A 12,099-nucleotide genomic window follows, 5' to 3' on the forward strand; every position below is an offset into this window, starting at 1 on the left:
AACTGCCATATCATTTCGAAGATACTCTCATCTCTTACAACTAAACTGCCAGCAAAATTGAACATATAAACCCTTCTAGGCAACCCGCCCATACGAGGCCATTGCATTTTGCGTTCGATCCGGTTCACCCAATTAGCATCGCTGTAAAGTTTTCAGTACCTTTTAACTAGCTGTCAAAGATCTAGCCGTCAGTTCTAAAATACTTTGTGTTATTGCTGTTTAGTGGATGACACATGGGCCAGGCATCTGGGTGGGTCATCGGTGCAGTGTGCGTTGCATGCGTACGTGTCGGTGAGAAAAAGAGGCGCTCTGCGGGGCGAGCGGGCAGCGTGGGCGAGAGAAAAGAAAAGGGGAAGCGAGAGAAAAGAAAAGGGGGCCAGACCTAGCCCGCGCCCCCGCAACGCCCGTCGCCGCCTCCTCTCCTGCCGCCGCCGCCGCCTCCTCTCCTGCCGCCGCCGCCGCCTCCTCTCCTGCCGCCGCCGCCGCCGCCTCCTCTTCGTCGGTGCTATCGAAGCCTGGGCTACGTGAGCGCGCGAGCCGCTGGTGATGCTCGAGGCGTGACCGTTGGGCCGGGGACAGGTGCGCGCGCTCGCCGCGACGGGAACGAGAGTTGTCCCCACTCCTTCTGTTCCCCATCGCCGGCCTCCTCTCAGCCTTGGCCTCGTTGCTCACGGGAGAGAGAGAGAGAGAGAGAGAGAGGAGGAGAAGGAGGCGGCGGCGGCCGCGGCGGCCAGAAGGAATGAGGGGGTCGGGGCGTTGGTTCTCCCCGACACCATCTGGCCTTCTCCCCGTCTCAGTCGTGTGGTCTCGACGACGCCGCCCTCACGCTCCTTCTCCTCCGCGTCGACAGGACTCTCTCTAGCCTCTCGCTCCACCTCCTCGCACACTCCTGCAGGTTTGCCTCCCCTTTTCTTCTTACAATCTTCCTATAGGTTCATCTGTCTGGCTTCCTTTTTTCCCTCAAAAAGAAAAAAAAAACTGGCAAACTCGTCTTAGATTAGGTTGATTTGAGCAGGAGCAAGAAGTTCCTTTTTGGGATAATCCTTGATCTTAATTTAGATAATTAGGCTCCTCAATTTCGCTGTAGGTTGTTATGACATTCGTCTTCTTTTCTGGAATAGAGCAACACTGTTCATGGATCAGGACTAAACATGGGATTTTGAAATAACATAATTTTGTGGTAGACTATTGTTTTACAGAGTTAGGAATTTGTTCTTGATGTCTGCGTGTCAGATAAAATCAGGTATACTTTAGCCGCCTTCTAGAACAACAATTTTTATTGGGATAAAAATAGTAAGGAGGGACTGACCTTTCTCCAATTCTCAAATTCATGTGCACATGTACATTTTCGTTTATTCTAAAAAAGGGAAAGGTTAATAGGGCGGCAAAAGCTAATTGCATGCTTGATGTCTTTTACTCATGTATAGATTATCTTGGCAATCAAGCCAACAAATCAAAAGGAGACAAAGGAAAATGTGTGACCAAAGGAGTCAAGCAAAAGCACACCAAGCAAATCACCACCATTGAAGTTTCAGCATCTGTTTTTCGTAGTTGGACTAAATCCGATTAGAAGGAGATGGTGCCCAGCGATGGGGTGCTTGGCCGCTGCCGCCGCCTAGGATGACCTCTTCGTCGGTGCTATCGGGAGCCTGTGCTACGTGCCTGACGAGAACTCCGCGAGCAGGCACGTAACCCATCTTGCTGGCCTTTTCGTTTGTGTAATGTCGTGCTGCCCTTCTCCCGCTTGTTGTTTTGGTGCGATGTTAGGGGAGTTTCTGATGCATGGTGGCTGCTTGCAGGTGCAGAGGAGCAAGTTTTGGTTGGAATTGAAATTCCTGAAAGCAAGGTACTGTCAAATCATCCTTGTTTTGTTGTTCAGTGCTTATTTTCTTGTGGATATACATCTTTACTATCACATATGCTACCGATCTTGAATGATTTTCTGTTTAACCTTGGTTATTCTATTGAATACTGGCCTGATGCACTAAGAATTCCGCCCAACCTTTATTTGCATCACATGTATTTTTGAATATTCTGAACTCTATCTGAGAAAGCATATACTTGCTAACAATTACAGCTCTGCTAGAGAATCTTCTATATTGTTCTATTCTTTGTTATATGATAGAGCCCAAGGAAACTGAAGCAACTGATTTATGCAGGCAACTGAATGGATTAAAGCTTGAAAGCTCATACCTGGATGGTTTTTGTCACACCAAAATGAAGTATAAGAAAACCTTATAAAAGAAGAAACATACCTGTCTGGGCGTCCTTGCTATCGTCGTTTCCAACCCGTCCGCAGGTATTGCAGCTCCTTCCCAGATATGTGCTTAAGCGGCTACTGTTTGCTCAGGAACATTTATCTTGTGAGTTGTGGTGGTGCCATTGCTAGAGTACTATCTCGCTTATAGGTCGCCTTTTCTTGCACGTGGATGAATTTACTTTACCCGGTGTTTGTGAGCTATTGTAGTTCCATTGACCTACAGTTTTTACCTCATCTGTTTCCGCCAATCAATGTATTACAGAACTTTTGACAGTTTATAGGCTTTGATTATAAGCTTGATTACATAATCAGTTTTTAAATTAAATGACCATGAGCAGATGGTCTAGATTTTTTGTCATATGAGCATTGGAAGCACGCTTCTTTGTCATATGAACCGCATGCTACTGATGCTTTATGTTTGATGTGTTCTTTACTTAGGGTCTGCTGCTCTTGGGTGCCCTTTTGGGTAATGGTCTAGCTGTTTCCTTGCATCCATGTTGCTGCAGGGTTGTAGTCGTACCCGTGGCCATGGTTATTACTCATCAACTTGGTCGTGCTCATGTGGACTATTTATTTCCAACAACGCCATCAAACCATCAGAGGTACCGTCCCGCTCACCGTGGTCTCGTTTTGTATTAGTTCACCACCCATAGCAATCATCTGTTTTTTCGTTGCAGGTTCCTCGCCGGTTTCCTTTTGCTGCACCTTTGTTTGGTTGCTCTAGGGTGAGAGAACCTCTCTGCGTCTGTATGCTGATTTGGTCATGGAATTCGAGCCTCATTTACTGCACCTCCGGTTTGTCTATTTTCATGGAATGCCACTCTCAAATTAGTTTAGCTTTATCCACACATGTTATGATGTTTTGTGTCTATTGCTGCCTTTGACATATTTAATCATCTATGTGTCTGCCATGAATTTAACATGAATATATTCATGTTTTTTGTTACTTCTCTTGGCTTGGACTATGTTTGTTCTGCATTTGCCTTTCAATACATCAAGGTGAGCTTCACACATCGTTCCCTCTTTTATTATTTTCAGGCAATGAAGGATCAGTACACGCCCAATCTTTCGTGGCCTCCTCTCACAAGAACTTCTACATCGCTGTATGAAAATAGCTTTTCTTTGTCCATGTGATTATTTGGGGATTTTTGCCCATAAAAAAAGCTTTTGATGCCAACACAGAGATGTTATTGATGCACGTGAGCTGCTCTAATTGACTGTATTTTAGAAATCGTGTACCCCACGATTTTGGAAACCATGTAAATGAGTTACTTGAGGACTGTAAGATCCCTTATGAAATTATATCATTTGGAGCTAACTCATGTTCCTTCAAACGCTTGCAGGGTTGGATTGGATATTCACAGAACTTGATATCATATACTTTGGGCATTGCTGAAACAACTGAATGTCAAAGCTACATGCTTTCTTTTGATTGTTGTAGCCATCCTTCATCGCCAGAGCCATGGGGTATTTTCATACGCCCAGACCCAATGATTTCCCGATGATAAACTGCCTTTTACTTTTGTGTATGGTTTGCTCTGCTTATTTTAGCCCCTGCTAATTGATGCTAACTATGTTGGACATATTTTTTGGGTACCCAGGTGCCTATGGGCTGTCCATTTGTGTGGATGTATTTAGCTGTGGCGTTTATGGCAGCTGCAGCAGCTTGTCAATTAGTTCTTAGTCAAGGACAGGTAATTTGCCTCTTAACCCTTTGCAACCATGTAATGCACACATGTTATCCAAAAGATTTTTTTTGTAGGTTCTTGATTTTTTGCTCTTGCTTCACAGGCACCAATTCATGCTACCACTTAATTCAGGTCATGGTACCATTGATTTTTTTTTCATTTCATATTTGAAAACCTTTTTGATAATAGCCACACAAAAAAAACGTAGGCGGTTGTCTATCTGCTTCTTCCATTGTGTTATTTTCTTACTTTTGCTTGATTGCGAGAACTAGAGACCCTTATACATAGAAAAATGTACTAATGCACACAGAAAAAAAGGAAAGAAGAGGATGCCGTGAATGTGTACCATAACTTTTTTCCTTGGCTCATGTTAAAACCCAGAATACGGCCCTCTCTTCCTGAATATTCTATGCACTTTTCTCATTTACGCTCTTACAGGAGGCAGATAGAAAGTGAAATTTGCGGCGTGTTATGCGTTGCGAGCTATGTTCACTGTCCAAGTGTCCATGCACAAATTAAACACTCTCATATTACTTTAAGCTTCTACGTAAGTACCTAGAAATTTATGCGATGCCTTTCAGTTGTGCATTAGTTACGAACTTTGCAGCATGTTGTGTTTTTCGAACTGCGTTCACTGTCCATGCACATAGAGCAGAACCTCGATTATTTAATTTTCCTTTATTGTGTTTCTTCATGGCCCTCTCCTCTGTTTAATGCTGGATATAATGCACAGGCTGAAGCGTGTTGATTCTAATTTTTGTAGTTATATGTGTGGTGTGAAGATGGTCGTTCTTCAATTTGAAAGTAAACAAGCGGCCTCCATTAAGGTCTACCGACAATCATGTAGGTGAGTCCATTCATGTATATCACATTCCCTTTTCCTTTTTTGTCCTTTTTATTCTTGATTCAGTACGTGACACAAGTGCTTATTAGGCAATGCGTAGTCTTAACCATAGTTGCCAAGTTCCCGGTTCGAGCGGGTCTAGGTACGGGAACGAGGGTCAAGGATCGCTGGTTGCCAAAACTAGGGATCGGTTTGGGTATACATCTCTGTAACGGCCGTTCGACGGCGGGAACGCGATCCTGTTAAATCGGGGATGATGAGCCCGGGTCGACCAGTCTGATCCTTCCAAGTATTGTATATGGAAAGCAAAAACAGATTAAGGAAAGAGTGCAATATCGTTCAAGGCAAGAGCAAATTAAGGAAGTCCATCCGGTATTAGAGGACCACTGTTATTTTACCTCCTTTCTGGCCTTCTGTTCCTAAATTATCTCGCCTACAGTTACGTCCACGGTGTTTTTTTTATTCCTTGTACCTGCAACGTCCGGTCTTCATGGGAATGCGTACCAGCCGTTGAATCCTATCGACCCGCACTCGATCCCGACCCTCGATTGGGGTCGATGAACCCGGTACATGGGACACGGCGTCGACCCGCGTTCCCGGCTACTATGGTCTTAACGCGAGGAGGTGCCAAGATACACGAGGGGTTGGAGCAGGACTACAGGAGGAGGTGAGGCCATGTTTTGTTTTAGGTCCACCTGATTAGTCCCAAGTTTTTGCAAGGTCTGCTTCTTATGCAGAGGTTTCTTTCGATGGGTCGCCTAGCCAATTAATTACGGTTAGTCCTTGTAGTTAGATTTAGTATTAGGTGAATTATTTGTTTCCGTGTCGATGAACACATGAGTCTGATTTAATTTTGCTTTAGATTATTATTGTTTTCGATGTTGGTTTGAAGTTAAAAGTGAGAAAGAGATTAGGTGACAGGGATTTGGTGTGACAAACTTTTATTTTGTCTTGTGTTTACTCCTATTTAGCTTTTGTAGATAACTCTATGATAGCATCTGTACTGACAACAGTTAGATCATGTATGTCGTAGAATGTTGAGTGCTTGAATTAACTTGATGGCCACAATAATTTGTATAGCTGGAAGAAATAGTGCTTATATTCGAATCACCTCCTTTTAGCTAAGAGTAGTAGGCAATGAGCAGCAGGCAAGTGAGTCAAATAAAAGGAATGCAAGAACTCGAATTTACCCTGATAGAAGGTTATTTAAACCATTTTGTTTTACTTTATGGGAATTGCATAACATACATATTCATACTGGAATGGGCTTCTTTTCTTCCATAATTTACTTTCATCAACATGGTCTCCAACTCCTTATCTTGAAACATCGGATTGGAGATTTCTAGAGAAAAAAAATACTTGTAATAATTTCACAGATTTTAGATGATCCGTACAGTAGGAAGGCTTGCAAGAATTCGTAAGATAGTTTTGAACTCTTCTCAAACTGAAAGGATCATATATTGACGCAAACAATTTATGTATTGTTTTGTACCAGTTTGGATTACTCTGGGCAATTCTCTCCGGAGTTGAGAGTACTCTGAGCACTGCCCATAGCGTGCCACGACGACCGTTTGCACTATAGGTGCCTCGCGACGCAGGTCATCTCTCTCCTTTCTCCTCCAACTTCCCTCCCTTTAGGTCTCATTGTAGCTTTTATGTGCGAGAGGCTTGATCATGGGCATAAGCCCAACAGTTTTCCATTTCATTTGTGCGTGTGCAAGAGCAATGAACTCGGACGGGTTTCTTTTCTAATGTGATTTGCTTCATTCCTAAATATAGCTCATCGTTTGTGCCCTCTTTTTGGTCGATGACGTGGATATTCCTATTGAAACAAAGGTCTGGAATTCACAGTTTGATGGATTAGTAGTCGTTACCGTATTTCTCATTTTTCTGTTTGCCTGGTCTCCCCTTGCTATGTTGAATGAAGTTTGCTTGCCAGCTTTTCGTTTACTATGAGAAGTTACATGCATGAGGCATGATAGATGCATTCCTCATATTTTCTTTCTATCTGCTAACTTTGACTTCCTTTTTCATGCATTGCTCCTTCTACAGTCCTCATATGAGAAGTGGGGATTCCACCAGCATTCTCACAAATAGGTACTATTCATTTTGCTTCAGAGAGATGTCGGTTGATGCTGCATTTAACTGGATTTGGAAAGCCAGGTGCAATATGAAATGGAAAGGTGTTCGCCTGGCTTCTCTTGGCTGACAGGCTGAATATGAATATGCTACGCAGGAGGCACTACAGAGTTGCTAATGACTATACATGCCTGTTGTGTGATAATCCTCCCGAGGAAACCCTGGCAATTCGCTAGGGTGACTTGGCCAAACTCTGAATGTAGACTTGAGATGTTGCACATGGGAAAACAAACTTGGCACAAACCCCTGTTCATGGAAACTTTCATTGTTGCCGTATGGGGATCTGGATGGAGAGAAATGACAAGTCCTTCAGAGGAATGCCCATGCAAGTATTATCCAACAATAACAAGTCTACTTATTCATGCATGCACACCCTCAGAAGACCACAGTCGGCCTAAGAAATCTTCTCTGCTCAAACTATGCATGCTTATCTATATAAGGCATCTCTGCCTATGTTGCTTGCTTTTTGAAAGCATTGTAAATGGCTATCAAAACTTCTTATAATGCTATGTATCAGCATCATACCGAAGTATATATTTCTTTATGACTAAATATTCTGACGAGCTTGCTTCAAATTCTTGGTTTGCTCTCGCCCTTTGCGCCATTGGCGCAACGGGTCATCTAGTCGTTTATAAATGCTGCCTCTTCTGGCGAACCATCTAAGTAATCACCTTTAGTTTCTTCACACTCTATCAATGCGCAAGTTCGGTTGCTATTGCTAACATATATCGAGTCTTAACTCTTGAGACTTGCGTGTCGTGGATAAATTCTACTCCCTCCTCTAAAATACATTTGTCCAAAAATGGATGTACCTATATACTAAAACATGTCTAGATACATGTATATTTTGACAAATTGAAGGCATGTATTATGGAACGGAGAGAGTATATACTAAGGATTTGCATATGCCATGTTAAGTATCGTGATTATTTTGAAATAATGAATAGCGTAACATTTATTTTATTTGTCTTTTACTCAAAAAGATCATGTACTTCTATATATACGTCCATGAGGTTTAAGCAATACAATCATTGATGCCACAAATCCCCCTCTCTATTCCTATTACATGGTATCAGCCTAACCTTGATCCAATAACTCTAGCCGCCGCTGCTTTCGCACCGAGAGCCTCCGGGGCAGTCAATCTCCATAATCGCGACCTGGCGTTGCGTCCCATGTACTTAGTGTTCGTCTGTCAATCGTGTTGATCAACTGCCCTAAAAAGTCTGTTTCCCCGATCCTTTGATCTGAGTTTTCTCTTTCTCACCGGTCGTCTTAATCAGCACTTGTATTTTGGTTTTCTGATCTAAGATCGGTCCGCCTGACCCGCCGCCTGCCGTCGACCCTCGCGCGTCTCTACTTCGACATCGGCGCGACCACCAGGCCTCTCTATGACACGGCGATCTCGCGCGACGCGGCGGCCCGTAACGGCTGCCGTCCACGCATCTGCCCCGCCGTCACTCTGCGCCGTCCGTCACCGCCCTGCTACAATCGGGACTACTCCATCACCTCCCACCTCTGCTGTGTATGTATGTCCGCCTCACGCACGGCGCTGTGTTGGCCGCTCGAGCATCGGCGCTGGACGCGCTCGCCCGCACGTCAGCCATCGTCACCTGCTTCTGCTCGGACTCCTCCATCACCCCATCTCCGTCGTTTGTGACTTCGACCTCATCACCGAGCAGCGCCCCCGACCTCGCACACGATTGAATTGATCACCCGCCTGCCAATGATCCGCTCCATCCGCACCGCGGGACCGACCTGATCAATTAGTTGCGCGCGCCTCCGCAGGTCCCGTGAAGATCATCCCCGAGTACATCGTGCCACTCCATCGATCGAGCAACAGGCTTACCGATGTGTCGCCCCGTCGGGCCACCGCCCCTTGGTTCACCCCGCGGCTGCACCGACCCGCCCGCTACCACTATGTCACCCCTTTGGGCCGTAGTGCCACGGCGCGGTCCACACCGCCGCCCCGAGGCCGTCCCCGCAGTTGCACCGACCCATGCGCTACTGCTGCGTCGCCCCTTCGGGCCATAGCACCGCGACGCGCAGTCCACGCTGCCGCCTCGAGGTCTTCTCCGCCATCGCCCCGACCGGCATTGTTGTCGTGGTGTTGCCCTTCGGGCCGTAGTGTTGTGGCAAGTGATCCACTCCATCGTCCCCGCGCGTCGATTTCTACGTGGTATGCATTGTGCCACCTTCACGGGAACGCCATCGTCCACGCACGGTCTTCGTCATGCTGTTGGGTTCTCCTCGCTTACTTCGAGCATCGCCACCGCACTTCTACCGGTGATCGACGTGCCCCCCCCCCCCCCCGCGGGTGCCTTTGGTTCTGCCGACCACATTGCCTCCACCTCTTCGTCTTCATCCAGCGTCAGCTCATCGCCAATGCCACCTTCATCTTCCCTGACCACTTCATTGCTCCAACAACCTCGAGCGACATCGGCACCTTCTACCCCACGCCGGTTAGTGCCGCAAATGCGTCGAGTCCTCCTCTACTGACCCCTCCGACTTGGTGTACAGTGAAGGAAATATGCCCTAGAGGCAATAATGAAGTTATTATTAATTTCCTTATTGCATGATAAATGTTTATTATTCATGCTAGAATTGTATTAACCGGAAACTTAGTACATGTGTGAATACATAGACAAAACATAAGTGTCCCTAGTATGCCTCTACTTGACTAGCTCGTTTATCAAAGATGGTTATGTTTCCTGACCATAGACATGTGTTGTCTTTTGATGAACGGGATCACATCATTAGAGAATGATGTGATGGACAAGACCCATCCGTTAGCTTAACATAATGATCGTTTAGTTTTATTGCTATTGCTTTCATCATGACTTATACATGTTCCTCTAACTATGAGATTATGCAACTCACGAATACCGGAGGAACACCTTGTGTGCTATCAAACGTCACAACATAACTGGGTGATTATAAAGATGCTCTATAGATGTCTCCGAAGGTGTTTGTTGGGTTGGCATAGATCGAGATTAGGATTTGTCACTCTGTGTATCGGAGAGGTATCTCTGGGCCCTCTCGGTAATGCACATCACTATAAGCCTTGCAAGAAATGTGGCTAATGAGTTAGTCACGGGATGACGCGTTACGGAACAAGAGTAACGAGATTGAACTAGGTATGATGATACAGACGATCGAATCTCGGGCTAATAACATACCGATGACAAAGGGAACAACGTATATTGTTATGCGGTTTGACGGATAAAGATCTTCGTAGAATATGTAGGAGCCAATATGAGCATCCAGGTTCCGCTATTGGTTATTGAACGGAGACGTGTCTCGGTCATGTCTACATAGTTCTCGAACCCGTAGGGTCCGCACGCTTAACGTTCGATGACGATTTGTATTATAAGTTATGTGATTTGATGACTGAAGTTTGTTCGGAGTCCCGGATGAGATCATAGACATGACGAGGAGTCTCGAAATGATCGAGAGGTAAAGATTCATATATTGGAAGGTTGCATTCAGACATCAGAACGGTTCTGAGTGATTCGGGCATTTTTCCGGAGTACCGGGAGGTTACCGGAACCCCCCGGGGAAAGATATGGGCCTTATGGGCCATAGGAGGGAGGCTAACCAGCCCACAAGGGGCTAGTGCGCCCCCCACAAGGGAGGAGGCCGGATTGGACTTGGGAAGGGGGCGCCACCCCCCCTTTCCTTCTCCTACTCCCTCTCCTTCCCCTTTTCCCCTTCGGTAGAAGGAAAAAAGGGTGGGGCCGAATCCTACTATGACTGGAGTCCTAGTAGGACTCCCCTCTCCCTGGGGCGCCCCTTGTTGGCCGGCCTCCTCCTCCCCTCCTTTATATACGGGGGTAGGGGGCACCCCAAAGGCACAACAGGCAATTGTCTTAGCCGTGTGCGGTGCCCCCTCCACAGTTACACACCTCGGTCATATCGTCGTAGTGCTTAGGCGAAGCCCTGCGCCGGTAACTTCATCATCACCGTCGCCATGCTGGCGTGCTGACGGAACTCTCCCTCGTCCTCAACTGGATCAAAAGACCGAGGGCCGTCATCGAGCTGAACGTGTGCTGAACGCGGAGGTGCCGTACGTTCGGTACTTGGATCGGTTGGATCGCGAAGACGTTCGACTACATCAACTGCGTTACTAAACACTTCCACTTTCGGTCTACGAGGGTACGTACACACACTCTCCCCGCTCATTTCTATGCTTCTTCTAGATAGATCTTGCGTGATCGTAGGTAATTTTTTGGAAATACTACGTTCCCCAACATACATCTCATGCTAGTCCTCGTCTACGCATGCCCGATGTTGGCAACGCCGACGGGTGCCTTCGTCCATGATGTGTCCCTGGGCTTGGCAAACCTAGTGTGGGGCCTGGTCAACATCGACTTCTTCCCGTCTATGCATGCCCGGTGCTAGCAACACCGGAGCATGCATTCATCCCTGACGTGTCCCCGGGCTTGGCAAACATGGGGAGGTCCCTGGTCCTCCCTGTCTTCGTCCTGGCGCACCACTACACCGTGAATAACATGGTGCGTCCTTGCGCCCGCCGCTCCATGATTACCACCTCGACACCGGCCACCCCGACTCGACATTGACCACAACGTCCCTTGCACGGCTACCTCGACCACGGCTACACCACCCTACGCTCTTAGCTACCTCGACGGCACAAAGGGCTACTGCCTTTCTTGAGCAATTTCGTCAGTTTTCACTCCAGTCACAACTTCCGTGATGCATCAATCGTTACAACTGTGGGGGGATGTCCGTTGGCTTACAAACTTCGGATTATTCTCCAGTCTCACCATATGCATCACTACCGTTGTGACCACGGGGGATATTGAGTACCGTGATTATTTCGGAAACATAGGATAGCGTATGATTTATTCTACCTTGCCTTGTACTTCAAGATGATCATGTACTTCTATATATATGCCCATGAGGCTCAAGAAATACAATCATCAATTCCACCAATCTCCTCGTCTATTCCTCTTATATGTTGTTTCCGACATGCCTTCGGTTCCCTAGATATTATTCTATTTGTGGCTAATTGCTTTCATATTTCATAACGTGTTTGTCGATTGATGCTCTTGAAAAATCGACCGTCTGAGCTCTTCCCATGTAAGCCTAGCGCTCATCCCTCTACAACAGAAGCCTTGTTCCAAACAATCTGAACCGTTATTTCCTTCTAA

At 46.3% G+C, this 12,099-nt stretch overlaps 1 long non-coding RNA gene across 11 annotated transcripts; it reads left to right on the forward strand.

The window, feature by feature from the left end:
• Positions 1 to 391: 391 nt before the first annotated feature.
• Positions 392 to 7,506, forward strand: LOC123144657 (uncharacterized). Of its 11 annotated transcripts, none has more exons than XR_006471821.1 (13): positions 392 to 895; positions 1,428 to 1,718; positions 1,800 to 1,846; positions 2,160 to 2,299; positions 2,699 to 2,862; positions 2,938 to 3,055; positions 3,299 to 3,363; positions 3,604 to 3,727; positions 3,862 to 3,954; positions 4,712 to 4,795; positions 4,882 to 5,459; positions 6,288 to 6,390; positions 6,845 to 7,506. It is a non-coding gene; the product is annotated as an uncharacterized lncRNA (long non-coding RNA). The 11 variants fall into 11 exon arrangements; XR_006471823.1 differs by having other exon boundaries at positions 4,712 to 4,791; XR_006471815.1 differs by lacking the exon at positions 4,882 to 5,459 and adding an exon at positions 4,052 to 4,080 and having other exon boundaries at positions 394 to 895.
• The last annotated feature ends 4,593 nt before the right edge of the window (positions 7,507 to 12,099 follow it).

Source organism: Triticum aestivum, chromosome 6D (genome assembly GCF_018294505.1).
Source record: "Triticum aestivum cultivar Chinese Spring chromosome 6D, IWGSC CS RefSeq v2.1, whole genome shotgun sequence".
NCBI classification, from domain to species: Eukaryota; Viridiplantae; Streptophyta; class Magnoliopsida; order Poales; family Poaceae; genus Triticum; species Triticum aestivum.